We start from the raw sequence: 18,172 nt of genomic DNA on the forward strand, positions 1-18,172 counted from the left end.
TAAAAGGACTTTCTGTATATAGTAGCACAGGATATGTCCAGATTTTCTTGACCTGTTAAGTGTCCTGCTAGGTGGCGTACCATGCATGCATTGAAGATTTCAATTTTTTTGTACATACAGTATTAGGAAATTTCTCAAAGAACAAAGACCCCAACCAAGAATGAAGAGATTCTACGAGAAACCACAAATCAGTAAAGAACCATTATTTTTAAGAATGTAGAATGGTTAAAGCGTCTCTCTCAAGTTCCCCATCTTTTTTCTCCCTCAAGTTACCATCACCCTCCTAAGACTCAGACGCTCGCGCGCACACTCCGGCCAAATGAGGTGTTTCAGTCCTCGCTAAGGACTTGCGTGCAGCTCTTATCGAAGTTACACCTTATTTTATTTGTTTTAAAGGCCGGCTGTTTGGACGACTATCAGACAAATAATGGCTCACACTTTTCTTGCACCGTGTATGTTGGCTAGACCAATCGGGAGGGTTGACATTTGACTTAACTGCCCTTTCGAGTCGATCCTGTACTGCGCCGATCCTTCTTCTTATCCTCCACCCAAATCAAATTTTACCTCAGAGTTTACTGTGCTTTTTTTATCCCTACAAAGAACTGCATTGCAACCACATTTTAACCCGAAACACTGCCTTCGGCGAGTCAGTATTTTCGTTATATTATTGCAAATGTAAAACTGGGATCCAGACTTGCTCCCCCATAGATGGTTTTACCGGGATCCTCGCACATTTAAATTCGACGAGTAGACGGCTTAAATATCGTACACGTGCATAGTTCAGGATATTTAAATAGTTACTTCTGTCCACTATACAGCGCGAGATGTGACCTTTTATGGCTGTTCATTTTCGCGTGTAATTTACATGTAATATTTCCTTTTGTTTGCTTCTTATTAAATGAGCCACATTTGCTGAGCCGCATTTTCAATTTTACTATTTTGGGACGAAGACACTCCCGCTAATAACCCCGTATTGTGTTGCACTCGGCCTTTGGGGAAGGGCAGGCGAGAGACTTAACAGGCTTTTCAAACAAAGTGAAACACTTTGTCGAAAAAAAAAACTATGAGTCATAATGATATTCTAATATAATTGTACAGCTGAGTCGCTTTTTATGATTAAAACTAAATATGTTATTAAAATTAAAATGAAAGTTGATTTAAAATAACTTCATTCATTGTGTATATTCAAATAATTCGACAATCTAACACGTATAAAGCACCTACAGTGAAGAAAAGTTAACGTCAACAAATCTGTCAGATACTTTATAACTTGCTACGTTAATTCATTTTAAAGATTTTTTTACTTTTTACTTAGTAAACATCTAAACAAGGCGAATAAAATTTTCTAAATATATCTCCTAATTCTGGAATTGAGTTGTGAGATTTGCAACGTGCTTAAACAAACAAATCAGTAAAAACAAATAAAAACAAGAAACGTCTTCATTTGGTTTTAATTATACTGAACAATTTATTTAACACTGACACTTAACCATTTCTCCTGCTGAAACAGAAACTTGTATATTTAAGAGAGTCGGTTACAGAAGGCCAGATTTGTTTAACTCTTACATTGATTGGTTGTTGGACTGTCAATCTGTGAGCTTGCTCCTTGATAGGCTTCGCTGCCGAACAGGTGCAGGGACTCCGCGAGCAGGACACGGAGGGTGGGGCTAGAGGCGTGGCGATTTAGCAGGTGTAAGTTGGCAGCATCGCCGGCTTATTGGAAAATCAAACTCCTAGGGCGAAGTGTGATTTCTTGAGTTGGTCAAAAGTTCCTAGGACCTCTGGCAAGAGGCCGACATATATTTTTCTTTTGCGGAATTGCCCAAGCGGAGACGAAGCCAGGCAGTTAAAATCCTTGGGAAAAGTAGACTAGAAACCTGGAATGTTGATCTAAAGGGTCTCAGATTCTTTACGTAAATGTCCGCTTTCAAAACTCAGGATTGCTATACGCAGCAGAGCACAGAGGTTTCTTCATAGGTACGTATTTTTCTATCTGTGATCATATTCATTATTAAATTGTTTTGACCATTATCAGTTTTATATCGGATTTTAAATAGATTTATCCCACAAAAGTGTGAAATGCATGATGATATCAAAAATTGTAATATTTTACTTCTTGGAACTTTAACAATTATAGATATTTTAGACAGCAACATGGCAAATGAGAGATACAGAGAGAGAGAGAGAGAGAGAGATAGCTGTGATATTTGATATTTTACGGGATTGCCGGATTACTAATTAATTTTTGTTAAAACCTTTTCTGTCAGCGGTCCATGACATCATTCAGGATGACTCTGGTGATAACCAGAGCACCGCCTAAAACAAGCAACCCAGCCGAGCAATTCTTCCTTTGATTATTTTGCGAGCCCCAACAGCTTCCGCTGTAGACTCAGTAGGTCGGGTTATCTTTCTGTAACGCCTTGGTTGCTCGGACATCGCTTTAACAACTCGGATGAGTTCACTCTTGGGATCGACCGCCCCAAAGCAGAACACAGCAATATCTCCTGCAGACAAAATGTGAAACCCATTCCCATGCAAAGTGTATCCATCATCTGTTTTAATTTTAGGTTTAAGCAATGTTAGGTATGTTAGGTAGGTGTTAATGTACATGTTTCTACCAGAGTTCACCGCAGCCAGGTGTTCATTACCTTGTGCCGCATTTAGAAAGGGGAACTAAGTGTCCCGTGGTGATCAAGCAATACGTGTGTTTCAAGTGCCATCACTTACTGAGTTCCTATCTTCACTGTGAATTCATGAATTTCTAATGCAGAATGTTTAAAATGCGTCTTTCCATCTAATCCACAGTATGTCCAGCCCCTGCACTGGTGATGATAGCGCCCAGGGAGACTTAAAGAATTGTTATTTATTTATTTTTTTGTCCTTTATTAGTTTTGTAATAATACATTATAGTACATATGGTATAGAAAATTTGAGTATACAATAAGTAATACAATATTTAATATCAAATTCATCCCCATTGCCTACACAACTGGAGAGTAAGAAATTGGATAACTCATTCTGCAGTTGTCCCTCAAAGATACTGAAACATCTAATGGGCTAAATAGGCTCAACATGCTTATCTAAAGACAACATTAATAATTTCTTGCCAAATTCTAGAGAGGTTTTGGTTAGTTCCTCATACGGAATGTTAAAATATTTTTTTTATTTTAAGGCCTTTGGGTTGACTTCGATATGTTTAATTGAATAACATGGCAATCAGTGAGCAGTGTAATTTTAAGATATCACAACAGATTTTTAAGTATGCCATGTTATCTTGTCCAGTAATAATTCACTTACAGTTGTGTTTGACCTAGGTGTAATAGTTGATTCAGTATAGTTTGACAGGTAGGCAGTTTAGCTCTTGGCTGAGGCATATTATAGATAACTTAATCTATACTACTCAAAATAATAGTGTATATAATTACACAGTGTTTTTCACAGATTGATTTCCATTCTTTTCTGAAATTCTGATTGAAAAATCCCTTTCCAAACACCCCCTCAAGTAATTTACAGAGGAGCTTTTTGTTCTTTTTATTTATTTACTTTTTGGTTTATTGTTTTTTTAACTGTGTCTTGGGTAATATATACACAGCAACTCCTGGAGACTGGTTTGAATCCTGGTCTTAGTATTGCCTATATATGATTTGCATGTTTTTCCTACATGTCTGAAATGTTTTCCCAAATCGTAAGGATTTGGATGTAAGGTTAATATTTAAGTCTAAATTGTCATGGCTCAAATGAATATGGATGTTTTTGAGTGTGTCTTGGTATGGGCTTCACCCATCCAATGCTGATACCATCCTCAGTCACAATGCTATCATGTTAGACTCCAGCTACTTGAACTTTATTGCCAGGCAACAAAGTTGCTAGGAATTTCTCCTGGTGTTACATCCATACACATAACAAGGTACATATAATTAAAAAACAACACAATATACAATACAAGATACCATCACAACATTATAAATAGTAAATGCAACTATATAAAACAATGTAGTAAGTAGAGTTGCAGTCCTGCCCACTGATATATCAGGCAAGTTCTCTATAAAATAAATTATAGTGAATGGAGAATAGAAATCAGGAAGAAAGACAGATGATTCCGAGACTGTGTTTAAACTCTATTTAAACCATAGTGACTGCAGTAGGAAAGTCAACTGAAATTTAGAAATGTTTTTATATTTGTAGTTCTTGTCTCTAGTGACCGTTTAACGTTTCCTCAATGATAATAAAGAGATGGTTGCCTGGGTGAGTGTAGTCATTTCCTTATATTTCTGTCTCATTTCTTGACCCTTGATGCATACAGGACCTTAATGAAGTCCCATTTCAGTTCTGCAGTCTTTTTTCTAATGTCTGAATAATATGCTGCAGTTTGTTTTGAGTGAGACGATGCATTGTCATACCAGACAGTTCTGTAAAAAGTGAGGATGCTTTCAATGACTGCTTTATAAAACTTTACCGGCGCTGATTGGAACAGGTTTGACTTTAGAGAAAACATCCACTTTTGAGCTTGCCTACTGGAATTTGATTAAGTGGATTTGTAGATGGATGGATGTATGGAAGGAAAGATTTTTTGCTATTTTCTAAACAGTTAAAATAACATCAGCCAACTCATTACAAGGTTTTTGTAAGATTATATATACAAGTACATTATGGCCAGACATGTCAGAATATGCACACTCATGGTAAAGACCAGAGTTGACTGGAGGGACCAGGAGTAGTGCTTTGTTACATTTATTTTTTGTTTTCCTGTCTAACAAAGCAAATAATAATGATAAAGTCAGTAAATGCATGATATTTAAAATTAATTTTAAATTTAGTTTTAAAGTATAGTATGTTGTTGAGAGCCTGGCAACAACTTAATTATAAACTCTTAAGCACGTATGTTTGTATTTGAGATTATATGTCTTCTCTCTCTCATTGTGTCTAACTATCTTTTGGATTCAGTTCACCTCCTTTGGTATGTTTATATTAAAATGAATAAAGTTCATGCCTTGATTTGTTTCACTTTAAACCTAGTCTGGCCTCGATGAAGCCAATGAAGACTGAATATCATTTGTGAGTTTAAATGGCAAATGCACATAATAGCCTGTAATGAATAATTTTGGCTTACACTGGTGTGACAAATAAAGAGACAATTTGATAGGAGCAGTTACTTTAGCTCTGAAATGCTGTAACACTGAACAGTATTCTCCCACATTTGCTTGTGAAGTAGCATTCATAAGGCAAGACATAAAAGAACTATCATACAAATACAAAAGAACAGAAAGAAACAGATATTTTCTATTTGTGAATTTTAGAATTGGAGCTACAACATGTAAATGGCACATGAACGTCTTCTACACTACTGTAGCTACACGCTTCTTCTCCCCATTGTTTCTGGTATAGTATACAGGCAAATAAGGATGAACATTCTAGTAATGCAAAGTATTTTTTTTCCCTTAACCGGTTTCAGTTAATGCTGGAATCTGTGTTTCATGTGTGTATATTCTACCAATTATAGCATTAGTGGTATTTCTCATCTGCTCTCAAATGATTTTAACCTTGAACCTTTTTGAGATGAACCTTATTCCAAGAAGGTTTTTCTACAGTTTAAATTTAATTGACTAAAGCACTCTCTTACTTCCAAGCTTCTTGTTCAATACCTATTGAAACATTATATGATTTGTTATGTGAGTCATCATGTAATATCTGTAGGTCACAAAGAGGACCTGATATTTCAGGTCAAAGAGATTGTTTTTACACGAAGAGGAAGCACTCCTATAAAGAGAATAATGCTATACTCCAGTAGAAGACAATAAAAGACAATTTATTGTTTGCAAAGCTTGGAATGGTGATGGGTGGGTTTGGCAGGCCTTTCTGGCCTGCAAACACATGTTCAACCCTTTAAATTCTATTTTTTTCCTGTTTACATATACAGCATTGTTAATAAGGTCTAATCTAGTTGGGTTTAGATTGGGCATTTTTCTGAACTTGCTACGTAATATCAAGTCTTGATGAAAGATATTGAATTGTGTGTATTTTGGATGTTTGCTGCCTTTAGCTGAGGGCTTTTAGGACGTTTCTGTATTTAGGACATGCATATGTTATAGACAGGTTGTCAACAACAAGATGTCTTCACTTATGTTGGATCCATCCGTAGATCCAAATCTATTAACTGTTTAAACAGCTGGTTTGAATAAACCATTAAGTCTTAGTAAGTTGGAAGTTTATTTAAATTTCTGTTCCTATTTTGGTATTTCCTATAAGGAAAGTAACCTAAGAGCATTAAAATGCAGCTGATGATGTTATTTTTTTTTGTGCCCTGTTCATCTCACTGTATCAGAAGAGCATCACCTAGGCATCATGTCAGCCTGATTTAATGTTGTGCAAGTGATTATTAAAACCTTAACAATGAATAAATAAAGAAATTGAGGATGCAGGGTATCATGCTGGTACTATTCACTATCCTAAGTTTGAATCTTACACCTGGACCTTCTTTGTGTTAAGTCTGCACTTCCCTCCTCTATCTGTGTGAGTTTTTCTCTATGTAGGCCTACAGTACTTTGATTTAACACCCATATTCCCAAAGACATGCAGGTAAGGTTCATTGCTACTGGTAATTCCAAATTGGTGTGAACCTGACCATAAATTATCAAAAAATCACAACATCAGAATATGTTAACCTATTTATATAGAAAATTAAAATGATGTATAGAGAAAAATTAAGATACATTTTGCATAGGTTTATTCATATATAGAGAAACAGCAATAATTTTTCACATATAATTATTTATAAGCATCAACTAGACAAGAATATTGTATACACACACTGATAAGCTGTGTTCTTATTATTAGTTTAATACTAGGGGGCTTTGCCCCCTGCTTGCTTCGCTTGCCAAAGCAACTTCACATCTCTGTCGGTCGCGTATGTGGATTTCACTTTCACCAAACAACAAATCTTTTAATTCTTGCGGATATGCCTGTTCATTGGGAAGAAATACTACTTTTTTTTTTCCCTGATGGCAACCTGAATTAGACGATCTACAAGTCTCCGACTTAAAGTTTAAATCCGAACAATATATTCAATCTCTTTTCGCTGTTCTGTTATTGCACCGAGTAATAATTTCCGTTTGTTTGTGCTAATGCAATCTTTACTATCCCTTTTTTGAGACTTTAGAATTTTCGTACTTCCATTATCTCTCACCTGCTCTTTATGTGTACTGCGCCAACGTTTTTGAATTCTTTATGATGTTCTACTTTGTCATCTACTCTGTGTTTTATTTCAGGCGTGGTTAAATCTCTTGGCACAAAGACTCGTCTTGCGGGATGTGAAACTGTCTCTCTTAGTTTAATATAATTACGCTGTGAAAACCAGAACCAGTGTAGTGTACTAGTGATAGGTGGGGATGTTTTCTGCGCAGAGCAAGAACGCATTCGGATTGATAACGAAACAAAATTATAAATTGTAAATTAGTTGTTTATCTTCCTAGAAATTATTATAAGTGTAATGTTTGTTTATTTTTGTTATTGCCTCATAAATTTCAACTGCTGTGTCTGATGTCGTCTCAGAAGGACAGTCTGAAAATTATTTTTGAAGCATTTGTGGATAAAAATCAGAGAACTTTTTTCATTCATGAGTGATATTTTTCTGAACCCTGCTGCTTACACACGAATTGTACTGAGCCTTTTGGCCAATAATGCCGCCCCAGAAATGTGTCGCCCGGGGTGGACTGCCCCCTCCGCCCACGCCTAGCTAAGCCATTGATACTTTCTGAGCTCCAGTTGTTATCTTCTCCGGATGCTGTCAGAGCAAGCAATGTTTTGGAGGGTGGAAGGTTACCTTTTTTCTTTTTTAATCCCCCAATTGCTAGAGTATGGTGATAATTTTTGTAACCTTAAGATATATTGTTTAGGTTAATATAAATCAATCAGTTTGGAGCTTCACCCCCTACTCCTCTTTCTGCTAGACGTCTCTGGAAGCAAAGAACATTTTTGGCATTTCTCCTGACAAAGCCCTACAGGTCCATTTATACTTTGCTTCTTCAGGATAACACATTGTAATGCCTGTCATAAAATGCTATTTCTTTAGCTTGGTTAAAGGATTATGATAAAACAAACTTGTGTAAAATATTCAGCTGGACTGAAATCTTGTTCAGTGTTTATTCTTTACTTGCTCCAGCTTCCCAATAAGTATACATGCATTCACAAACTTGCTTATGAAACTCTAAGTCACAGAGGGCCTGAGCTTGTCCTGGCACCATAGGGCCCAAGTTTAGAATCCCCAATTAACATAACATACTCATTTTAGGGATGCAGGACCAAAAAGCCACTAAGACGCAAGGAAACACTTCCAATTCTGCACAGACAACAGGACATGGAATTTAAGCCCAGGAAGTTGCATCCATGAGGCAGCTGTACTAACCACTGAACCACCATGAGCAATCAATGAATAAAACAAGTTCAGAAAATGAATGAATGGGTGGAAGGATCTACCTAGGACTAAATGACTGTTCCAGGTAAGATACATGTGAACTTTAATTTGAAAACTAAAAAGTTTTAAAAGTTTCAAAACAAGCATTACAGTCACAAACATTATCACATAAAAGTAATATCATAATAAAGAATTCATTAACTCTTTACTGTTTGCAGTGTAACTTGCCATATAATATTCGAGAAATCTAGCTTACTCATAGTGATAGTCAGTGTAGGTTTTGGAATTGCATTCTATCATCTTGGTGTCCTCTCACTGGCAATGTAGACTTGTCTCTTTATCGGTTTCCTGAGCCCATCTTTTCCTACTACCTGTATATGGTTCGAGGAGCTGGAGATTATACCAGAAGCTTCATATACCAACAGTCAAGCAAGACATGAGGGTATCACACTTGCACACCCTGGACCAACTAGAGAAGCATGGACATTTTTGAGATGTAGGTGGAAACGGGGGTATTTTGGTGGTTGTGGGACCGGGTTCACACAGACATTTACCTAGCCTGTAATTGAACTAGGTGTTCCTGGAGTTGTGAAGCAGAGAAGCTCAAATTTGTGTCACTGTTCCACTTGCACATACTAAAAGCCACCAGTTCATTCATTTTCTAACTTGTTATCTAGATTAGAATCACATGCTAACATTCTCATGTTTAAATGTGAGGTTTTCACATAAGTGGTCATATCAAATTTAGCTTGGGTGAGCTCTAGCTAAAAGAACGTTATGAGCTGTCAGAATTAGTCACTGAATACATTAAATATGAAGTTAGATTTGCAAGTGTTAAAACTGGGAAAGCCATTTGATGGGCATAATTCAGGAATTTCCCAGTATTGAACTTACTAAGCCACCAAAGCACAAAACAGCACTTCATTATAATGCTCCTCAGGTAAGTGAATGCTAGAAATTCCCGCTACCTGACATGAAGCATAGAGAACTATCTTTCAATTATTTATAGGGTATGTTCAAGTAAAGAGAGAAGTGGGCTTCCCAAGGATCAGCATAGATGGAAAGCTGATGATTTTATTCATTGGCTTCCAAAGTAATTGATCTATAGTATATATAACATATGGTCTACTAGAAGGTGCTAAATGGGTTAGATTTTCATCTTAGAGTTTGAGCAAATCCAAGGCATAGGAGAACAAGCTATAATGAAAGCCTCTGGTTAGCATAGTTACCTAGAGACCCAGACCCTTTAAATATTTTAAATGAACTTGTGTTTTTGAATTCTGTCATTGTAGGGTCCTATGAATTATACTGTATAAGAAACATGTTTCCTATTGGGTTATGTACTAGATTTTAGCAATCAGGGGCATCTGGCAACCATCTCAAAGACAATGACTCCAGTCATTTGACCTCAGGAAGAAGATCCTAAATGCCTAGATGTCTGTGGAGGATGAGCAGCAGCTCACAGATAGGGATTAATGTACAGGTAGTTGTTAACAATGCTTATTAGGAGAAATGAGTTAAGAAGTTCCCTATGATAGACATGAGCATCTTCGTTTTGTCAGATCTTTAAAAGGCACAGCAACTTTACTCGTTTATCTGTGTTGCGGTTATTACCTGGAATATCCTTAGTTTTATGCTGCTATAGGTCACCCTGTATTTCTTTAGGTATCTGATGCTGTTTGGGTACCCTATACCATGGACCACAGTACTTAGTTGAGGATTCCATGACCAGAAAAAAAAAAGCCTGGTGCCGTTCTGTACATTTTTAGTAAAGTCCTGAAACAGGCAATCTCTGTTGTAAAATACTTCAGTGTCTTTGCCCAACACTCCCACTAGTGCTGAAATATTTGAAATTACTCTATTATCAGGATTTCTTTGTATAGAGAGGCTTACAGAACATTGTGTTTGTACAGTCAGCAATTCTGTGCTGCCTTTTGAACAGATGGCCAGATTTTAGACACTAAACACACAGTATTGGCCATGAGAACAGCTGAAAGGCTTTTGACATGCAATGCTTAAAAACATTTAATGATTACATAGATTTGAAAAATGAAGACTCTTTCAGCATACTATTATGTATTAGATTTCTTAGGTTCAGATAGGCCTTGATCTGTTGCTCTGTTTGTTGATTTCTGTAGGTGACGTGACTGTAGAAGAATTGGTAATGGCAGGTACTGGTTATTGAAATGATAATGACAGTCGTATGAATTATTGTTTTGGCAGTGTATAACAGCAGCTTAGAGGAGGTGGACAGTAAGCGTGTTATCGTCCATATTGTCAAAAAAAAATTACTCCTTAACTGCTGACAGGTAAATGACTGGCCGTGTTACGCACAGCATTTGTCAAGATCTAAATAAGAAACCATTATTGACTGTGATGTTTATTTTTTCCCATCTAATGTTACATTTAGTTTTTCTTGATATTCTAAGATTTTAAATAATGCTAAATTCTAATATTTAATTACTTTTTAATTTGTTTTTTTAATTATAAACTTGTGGTTTTGTTTTGATTCAGCCATTTATTGTTTTGCAACAACATTTTGTTTTTCATGTGCATCACCATTTTGAGGCTCAGTGAAGCCTTTTTGTTATTAGCAACACTTGTGTGGTTGCTACCTTGTGACACCTAGAAGACACAAGTTGTGACATCGTTAACGTGGCAGTTTAATGGCATGAAAGACATCCAGGTTGTCCAAGATTGTGGATACTTGAAGGATAAGTAGAGTATTTTCAAGTCAGTTATTTCTTCACAAACATGTCTGACCTGTAGGGGGTGCTGTTGCTCCCAAAACTCCAAACACAACAGACTCAGGTACAAGTTCAACAAGCAAAATGGGTTTTTATTGTGTGAAACTCTGATGGAAAGAGTTTCCCCTACTACAGTCATAGTAACAATTACAAATAAGCATACAGCATTTTTTGTTTCTCCATTGCTCTCTGCCTCCTTCTCATCCACTCCTTCCAGCAAGCTTTGTCCTCCTCCTCCTGACTCTGGCTCCTGGAGCTGAGGCAGGCAAATACTTTTATATAAATCCCGGAAGTACTTCCGGTGTCCCCTAAACCATGGCCTGGGAGCACTTCCAGGTGGGGCTGGAGCCCAATGGAGTAGGGCTCGCTAGTCCCTTCTGCACCCCCTGGTGGCACCCATGGAACCCAATAGGGCTGAGGTAAAGAACTCCAGTTCCAAGATGCCTCGAGGGAATCTGGTGCTGCTGTAACCCAGGGGGGCTGCTATCTGGTGTTCTGGGGGAGACAATGATGTGTGCAAGCTCTCTCCCACAGTCCTTCCCGGCTGTGGGCAACTCTATCAGGTAAAATTTCCAGGTGGCACCTCTCCCATATGGTATATATGTATTTGCCAGGCAAAATGTTGTTCTAAAGTTAACATGCTTTATATAAATTGAAAAAATATCTTGGCAACACTGACATTTTACAATGGAGGGTATGTGCACAGTGGAAATGCATTTTTTCAAACCAAAACTGTTGTCGAATGTAACACCTCAAGCAAATGGTAGTGGTGTACTGTACATTAGCCAGAGATTCCAAACCCCACTTAGTTTTTTGGGATCAAAAGATGTGTGACTAGTTGTCAAGTCAACATAGATTGATTTTTTTTATCAGCAGCCCCCTGTGTATTCTACCAATAGATCAAAGATTGGTTTTATAATATTGCTGTTCGAAGATAAGCACCTGGAATGGGCTTCCGTGTTTTATGGCAATAATCATCCCAGTGTGCTTGAAGGAGTTTGAAGCAGTGGTTGATACATATGTATAGAGCTGAAGTAGTTGCCGTTTCGATTTTTAAAAATTCAGTGACTATGTTGAGTTATTTAAAATGACAGAAACTGACGTAGCCTTGGAAGAACCAACTTCAGTGTCTTTACTTAAGGAGGGAACGTCCCCTGAAGTACAGGATGAATTAGCTAGCCATAATGCTAGGTTATTTGTCTCATTCTAAAAATTGAAACTAGAACCACAAAGTGCAAAAAGAAGTGAATTAGAACTTAGGTTTTAAGTAGAACTTTTCTAGATATAAAAGATACATGTCCCTTTCGAACTAGGCAAACGTGTATGTTTAAAAGAATGGAAGCCTAAAACTATGAAAAAAATACTGCTTTTATTGTGATTGATCTTGGCACATGGTTGCCAGCTGTCTTAAGCTGCTGGAAAATTGAAGAGCACACTCCAGTTCAAGGATCTCGGAATATAAATTTTGTAATGTTACTTGTGAGAATTTTCTGCCCATATTGGTTTAGGATTTGCAGGTAATTTTGTCCAGTCAAAATTATTGTCAGAATTACAGGTAACATAAATACCAATAAAGCGTATTAGACTTCAACATTATGCTTTTCTTTTTGAGTTTATAACCTTTTTTGTTATTTAAAGTCCTCTACCTCATTTAATATTTGTGTTTTCCATAGGTTGAAAAATATAAGCCATCTATTAATCAGGTTTCTAAATAAATTGAAAACCAGAGTTCACGCTCATATTCCCACTGTTTGCTCAAAGTTACATTCCCATTGCTTTTAAAGTATGGCAGTAGAAATGATACCATCATATTATGAATATTTAAAGATGTGTTTAGTAAGCAGATGCTTATGGATCTCCAACTCAGTTTTAAATGTAATCTTTTACTAAATGTTCCTTACCAAAGGGGAAAATGTATGTGCTTTCTCAATAAAAATCTCTATCCATGGAAGTGCACATTCAGGAAAATTGACAAACAGGGCTTATTAGACTGTCCAGCAGTCAGTCCTGAAGGAGGTGCATTTTTCTTTTGTCAAAAAGGATAATAATGGTCTTTTATCCATTAATATATTATTGGGAGCTAAATAAAATTGCTATTAAAAACAATTAACCATTCCTGTCCTCTCCTGTTTGTCAAGTAAAGTTATGCATTCAACCATCTTGGTATAAATGGATCTTGGTAGTCTATTTAAATGTGTAATACAATAAATAAATAATAAAGAGAATGATTGGAAAACTGTATTTTATTCTACTGAATGTTAAAAATTTAGGGTGGTGCCCCGTGGATTAGCTAATACTCTAGGTGTACCTCAAACCTTTGTAAATTACATGTTTAGAGATATTCTTGAAATGTGTTTTAATCTGTATAGTTGACATACTAATCTTTTCTCATGGTAATAAGTCTCAGGTTCACTACATGTGACAAGTTCTTAAGAGACTACAAAGGAAAATTCTATTTATAAAAATAGAGTAATATGTGTTTTATTAATCTGTGGTTTAATTTTGGGATATAAAATCTGCAGTTTAAACATGGGCAAATCCAAAATGGCATCTATTCTGAATTGGAATGTCTAAAAAAAGTGTGTTTAATTGGTTTTTACCAATTATTATTATAGGTTTATTCAAAATTTTAACCCTCACCAATCACCTCCTCATCAAAAGTTTATTGGGACACAGGAAGTACAGCATTCGTTCAAATATTGAAGAACCTTTACAGCTGGTCTAGTATTAAGACATCCTTATAGTTCTCTTCAGTTTAAAGTGGAAGTAGATGCCTCCAGTATTGTGGTAGGGGCAAGTTTGTCCCGATGATTTTCTGACACAGGAAACTACAGCTATGCTCCTTCTATTTTAAGAAATTCACCCCAGCTACACAAAATTATGATGTGGGAAATAGAGAACCATTAATAATTAAACTAACTTTAGAGGAGCTGTATCACTGGCTAGAAGGGGATACATTTTAGTTTCTTTACACTGACCATAAAAAGCTTGGCGTGTAAAAACTTCAAAAAGGCTTAATGTTGGACTGGTGCTGTTGTTTTGATTTTGTTATTTCTTATGGTGCTGGAGATGAAAATGGACAGGCAGACTTATGTAATGTCCTCAGAACCAGATAATATCTTAGACTCAGAAAAAAAAAATAGCAGTCAGTATTCTTTGCTTCTCAGTCACATCAAGGTGTATCTAAGAAGGTATGAGAATAAATTCTATGTTTTTTCTGTTCTCAGAGTGAGAGTTTTAAAAAGCAATATTTCCTCTAAGATTTTCAGTCAACCTGGAATAAACAAACTCTGTAGTCAATATTAAAGACCCATTTATTGGTGGGAATATATATATTAAGAAAGAGATTTTATGTGTTTGCTTGTGAAATTTGCTGTAGGGCTAAATCCACATGATGATTTTCTATAGGATTGTTACTTAATGTTTCATCTCCTGGTCATCCTTGGGAGGCCGTCTCAATGGACTTTATCATGGATCTCCCAACTTCACAAAATTCTAGTACAATTTTAGTGGTTGTTCATAAAGTTTCTAAGTTTGTCCATTTTATAGCTTGCAAAACATTACTATTCACTAAAGAATTAGGTACTTTTTTATTACTGAGGTAGTCTGACTTCATGGTTTTTCAATTTATGTAATTTTGGACATGTGTCCAGATTTTACTTTATGTTTCTAGTGATAATTTTGTAATAAAGTGGGTTGTAACATCCAATGGGAATATCATCCAAAGTTTCATGGACACACCAAATGAGTGAATCAGAAGCTGGGAATTGTTTTGTGATGTACTCTGAATACTTATTCAGTCTAATTGAAAACAAATACTGCTGTTGGTAGCATTTGCAAGGAATATATTGTATCATTCAGTTACCATAATGTCACTATTTGAATTCTCTGTCACTTTGGTGCTCAGTACCCAACTAGGTTATGTGATGTTTGGAGTTCAGTGCAAGAAAGCCAGGAGATGGCACAAACCTCTGGCAAACAGTTTATGGATTGCAAGCAACAAAAGGTTCCTATATTTCAAAATGGGCAAAGGGCACGTTTTGTGACACAAGGCAATTCACCTGAGGGTTCTGAGTTGCAAATTAGTCCCTGGATTCATAGGGCCATCAGTATACCATAACTAAGCAAATTTCATCTGGCGCATCCAGGGAAACTGAATCATTGCATACTTTATTATTGATTTGTGTATGGACTCTGTTATGAATCTGGTAGATTTAGTCAGTTTTTTTTTTGTCATGCTGAATTAAAATATTGATTTTTTGCTTTTACTTTAGGTTTTGTTTTTTTTTCCATAATTAGGCAAAATCATTTTGGTTTTGGTCAGCATTGACATTTTGAGGTGCAATATAGCATTTTTTTTGTAAGCAATGCTTATGATTGCTACTATAGGACATTCAGAAGTTGCAGGTTGTTCTGACTGTGACAGTATAAAGGTTTTTACAGACTTCCATGTTGTCCAAGGATACTTAAAAGAAAAATGTTTGTGCCCAAATCTTAGGGGTAAGAAGACATTTTGGCATATGAATTACCACCTTGATTTTTTTTTTTTTTTACGTATTTTGGATAGTTGCTAGATTTTTAATCTCCCAGTTTTGACCTTTACCCTGAATGTCTGACTTTCGATTTCTTCTCCTACTCTTTTCTTTTATGCCCTCGTGCCTGATCATTTCATTTTAATTTCTTGATAGAAGATCTGCATATTGCTGCCAAAAAGCACTGGGTGAGCACTCTTTGTGCCTCTCAGTGGAATATAACATTACAAGCCAAGAACTGGTAAAATGAATAATGGAGATAAGAAATAAATAGACAATACTATAATATTGTTTTATATATAGTGTTTCATGATGAAAGATGATATATAATTATTGATTCAATAGTTGTTGTTCTTTTTTTTTTTAAACAGTTGCTTGGCTTTTTTAATGCCCTTGATCATAAGAAAGTACAGTAGCAAGTACTGCCATCTCAAAACTGTTTGGGTCTTAAGCCTGAAAACTAGCAGGGTTACTTTGGAATTTGCATGGTTCCCCTTGAAGATCTGTTTAATTTTACTCAGAATGCAAAATAGTGCTATATCATTATTTAGAGTTTATGAATAGTCCCAATTGCTGCCAGTGATCCCCTACTTTAAGTGTAAATATATCCTTTAAAGTGACGGTTGAATTTGTAGGTTCTTGAGCAACAAGGTGGTGTTGTGGTTGGCAGTTCTACATCTCATTGCCAAAATTCAAATCCAAACATTGTTCAAGTCAAGTGAATATTGCCTGTGTACTGTTTGACAATTCTTTCTGCGTCTGTCTGTATTTTACTCTTAAGTAATCCACAATGAAGAAAGCTAGAATAATTGGCAGCTCTCATTTGGCCCTGCATGTTTGTGCCTTTCAGTGGTCTGGAGTTCTGTGTTTGTGTTCATTGATGCCAGGATATGCTTCAGTAACCACCACCCCACCATAACTGACACCCCCCAAGCCTACCTTAATCTGGATAAAAATACAAGAAATTGAAAGGCTCATCCCTAAATATGTACTATAATTCAGCATGTTTCTTAGGTGGGAATTACAAATATATTAAGTAAAGTTGTTGATTACAAGGCCTTGGGGTTTTCCTTGTATGCAATATTTGTCATTCCTATGGTTGAAAGTCATGTCTGCAAAGTATTGTTTGGGGTCCTTAATTCCTTGTCTGCTACACACACACCCTCACACTACTCACATGCCCTATTCAGCATCGATTTTTTTTTTAGTGCATTGTTAAAGAAGATCCAATTTATTACAGGAATCATACAGTACACAGATGATACACTGTTCACATCTGTTTACTCCAAACACAGGCCTATGCTTTATTTAAAGAAACTTGAAGATGAACTTAAACAAATACATGTAAGAAAATTCTCTTATGATGCAATTGAATACAATGGTGGCAGATAATTTCAGTGTCACAAAAAAGAAAAACCAGCATACCAACCTGTGAAAGGGTTAAGATGTGTTTGCTGTGGGCTTGACTGTTGCTGTTATCAACAGACCTTCTCTTTTGACTGGCGAAGAGTGCTAATCCTGTAATGGCAAGGGCATTTGTCCAGCTCCAGTGACTTAACCTTTTTTTGTTTTAACATAGATCCATGTGTAGATTCTATTTTTCAGTAAAAAAAAGAAATCTTAATTTATGATTTTATTTAGCATCACTCTTAGACAAAACTGTACTCATGTACAAATGTAGTTATAGGAATGTCAAGGATTGCATTTCTGCCAGTTTTTCTTGTCTTTCTTGGCTGTAGAGTTTAGGCAGTATTTATTTGTTTGAGCTTGATCATTTTGATTCATTTTAAATAACTAGAGAGTTTAACAGCTCAAAAGGCCTAAATTGAGTTTATGCAAAAAGAGATGAAACAGTAAGTATCACAAAGTATCACCTAAAATAATACTTCTGATGAAAAGTGTATAATGTGGCCTAGAGAAATTTAATGAAAATGATTTTTGTTCTGACCAAATTAATGCACATAGCATAACAAAAATTTGACTAAACCTGAAATATCCATATTACTAACCGAGAATAAACCGGATATGGACGCAGGTACACGGCGATGGGACCATGAGATATAGTGCGCAGGCGCCTACAGCGCGCGTCTCATAAACCGCAAGCGAAGTGTGATCCACCGCGAATGATGGAGTCACGGCCCAAAAACGAAAACGCTCAACTAATGTAAATAAGACATGAAGCAACAACGCGCCCATAGCTAATGACTAACAACACAGCCACACAAAAAAGAGGATTCTGCGCTGCACCCCAGAGTCAGACGGAAGAGGCTACGGATGCCCCACAGGTCCACAAAGATAGTACGGAAGGCGCGGGAAAGTACGAAAGGCGCAGGCGCCTACAACGCGCTTCTGAACTAAACGTCAACTAACGGAAATACGAAATAAAGCAACGAGCACAGACAGTACGGAACCCTAACTATCCACACTTCACAGCATAGTCAAACCCGACATAGTACGGAAGGTGCGAGTGCCTACAACGCGCG

General features: G+C 36.5%; 1 protein-coding gene across 1 annotated transcript in view; it reads left to right on the plus strand.

The window, feature by feature from the left end:
• The first annotated feature begins 1,738 nt into the window (after positions 1-1,738).
• The window catches only part of arhgef1a (Rho guanine nucleotide exchange factor (GEF) 1a), a 260,502-nt gene continuing 244,068 nt past the window's right edge, over positions 1,739-18,172 (plus strand). Inside the window, exon 1 of the mRNA XM_028795071.2 lies at positions 1,739-1,977. The gene's annotated coding sequence lies outside the window, so the exon portion shown is untranslated. The remainder of the gene's footprint in view (positions 1,978-18,172) is intronic.

Source organism: Erpetoichthys calabaricus, chromosome 2 (genome assembly GCF_900747795.2).
Source record: "Erpetoichthys calabaricus chromosome 2, fErpCal1.3, whole genome shotgun sequence".
Classification (NCBI taxonomy): domain Eukaryota; kingdom Metazoa; phylum Chordata; class Cladistia; order Polypteriformes; family Polypteridae; genus Erpetoichthys; species Erpetoichthys calabaricus.